Here is a 2,889-nt window from a genome sequence, read left to right as displayed (position 1 = left end):
ATTCTCTAATGTGGCCAGCAGGTAAATTCCCATGATATATGGAAGACATCAAATTTCTACGCTAATTTAGCTGGTAGGACAACATGTAATAGGTTTGATTTAAATCAAGGTTGTAACATTTGAGTCTCTCACATGCAAGTGAATGTTTACAAAGAAACATAAACGAACATAATTAAACGAATGAGATCATCATTCAGGTTATTTTGTTGAACTACACAACCCAAAAAATCATGTTCATGTTTGCTTATTTATAAAACAAAAAAAGATAAATGAACATTTTGCAAAACAGTTCAAAAATGGATTTTCAAACATTTGGTTCATTTACAGACCTAGATATTTATTATGAAATAGAGGACGTATATCACAGGTCCTTTGAATTTAGACTCGCGATCGCGAACATTCAAAGTGCCCTATGTCGTATGCATGCTTTAAGACGCCATTTTTAATGTGTTTAGTATAGTGTGTTTTTTGTAATTCATCTTAGACTAAGGAATTGGTTATGAGAGTGCTTCTAAGGTTATATGACGAGTGGGTTCAATACAATATCCCCAATCAAAACGCTCGGTCATGGACTTACTTCAACAAGCAGGATTGTCACTCAGAAGTCTTTAAGACACAAATTTTAGAAATCATCTATCGCCCTATTAGGATTTACCCGGTACAAACATTTATCTATTTTTTCTTAATCGGTACGTAGCCAACTTAGCAACCCAAAAAATCAACATTAAATATATAGTTATGAATCGAGGTACACAATTACTATGATTTCCCTTGTTGATGAGTAACATTCAAGATGTATAGAGCCTACGAACTCATCACATATTTCATGGTGACCAACGCGAGGAAATAAGATAATACAAAAAAAAAAATTAAGATAACAGTACATTCATCTCAAATAAAATACATAAAAATCAAAAGAAAAATTACCAGTATAAATTCTTTATCAAACTACCATAAAAGCAAAATCAAAAGAGCATATAAGGAGGGATTATAATGAAGCCAAATGTGGAGGATATCGAGGGTACTGTGGATGATACGCAAAGATCGATCCACCTAAATCATCAAGTCGAACGGAGTCTATTGTAGTTGGTGGTGGTTCATAATGATCATACTCTAATTGCAGTGGATACTTGCTCGGGTCCCCATATCGGTAGAATACCAGTGACGGGGCTCAAGGTCGCTACTGTGGTGGATCAATGTCCATCAACTGATGTTGCTGATGACTTTTTGTGTAGGTAGGATCCACATTGTACTCCTAATCATACAATCGATGAATAGAAACACTAAAAGTGTCGTAAGCTATAATGGAGACTTGTCGTATATGCTCGGTAAGACCAGGTAGTGTTTTATCAACACGCTCAATTCAAAGAGTTGTCCTCCTATTTATGTTTATCATTCCTCCCTATGAATTCGTCCCATGTTCCATCCCAGACCTACTGCATGTCCCTGGTGATGTGGTTGGTCACCCTAAAAATCAGTAACAAGTGGCTCTTCTGCATCCCTCATTCTAAGTGGTCACATGTAGGATATATGTGTGTCAGAGTCCCTCATAATATGTCTCCCATCTATAGTATGAAAAGTCTTATATCTAAATCCATTAGGAACAATATAGAGAATATGTTGGTAAGATGTAACTCGTGGGGACCTGATCCTATTCCCCAACTCTCTAGTCACATATGTCAATATCTGGGCAACATGGAGGTGGTGACTTTGTTCTGATTATCAAACGAGGACCATATGTTGCACATATCATTATATAAACAAAAAATAAAGATGGATATCGTATTCAAACCACAAATACATACAAATCTTATGTCATCACTGCCCTAGGATCACTATTCCTCGGGTTCACATTATATGTGATGATCATCTGCAATGCCTTTGCTAAAGGCACCAAATCACAGAACCTATCATATGATCGTGCACCATCAAGAATTAAAGTGTGACACAATTCTATTATTTTAATCTTTGGGTTATTACCCCTCATATCAATGCACATATACATAGTTAGCTGGATCTCGGGATCGTGCAAAGTATATCCGATATCTACATGAAACAAATATGGAATACCCTACACAATCATCAATATGTTATGGGTCCGCATAGTGTCCATTAGTTGCAGCTCCTCTGGCCTACCAAGCAACACGATACATTGAAGAGTCTTCATCCACTCCCACATGAAATCAACATATATTTGTGTGGAGCTGAAGGTTTGAGATCCAGTCCACCTATAACGATCAAATGTCTCAACGATATTGTACGCAATGAAGCAGTAATCACATGAGTCGACTCATAAATTGTAGGATTAATGTCGTATGGATGCTCATGAACCGTGTGATACTGTCTGTCAAAATTCACATGTATATTTGGCTCCAACTGTCTGACTATTGTCAAGCTAGCCTTGTAGGTACGGTTAGTTGTTTGTTTCCCGCTAAACCGTTTGTTGGTGCTACTCTTGATCTCTTTGCTAGAATCTGCAAAATTAATCGCATAGAACCATCAAGCAAATCTTGCCATTAAACACATCAAGTGTCTAATAAACTAATGCATTACATTAGTTGAAAAGTGATTCCAAACACAGTCAAAATAACCCACTCTAAATAAATATATGTTCTAGGTCCTGTTTATCTTTCCATTAAACTGATATTTTTCAAAAAATAATGTAACCAGTCATCTAAAACATAGAAAATCATTAGGTTATTGCAACCTAAAAGTTTTGATTGAAACTGGAACACGACTGTAACAGATATGTTTTCGGACTGATAGTGTCAAATTTCAATATCATTCTAAAAGCTTCTAAAAACATAGATTTTTAATCTAAGAACATATATGAACATAAACACTGGTTTTCTAATATTATATGAAATTTTTTTATTTTTAATAGTTAAC

This window comes from Lactuca serriola, chromosome 5 (assembly GCF_051521515.1).
Source record: "Lactuca serriola cultivar US96UC23 chromosome 5, Lser_US96UC23_V15, whole genome shotgun sequence".
Lineage (NCBI taxonomy): Eukaryota > Viridiplantae > Streptophyta > Magnoliopsida > Asterales > Asteraceae > Lactuca > Lactuca serriola.
The sequence above is the reverse complement of the archived record's forward strand: the minus strand, read 5'-3'. Positions refer to the sequence as shown.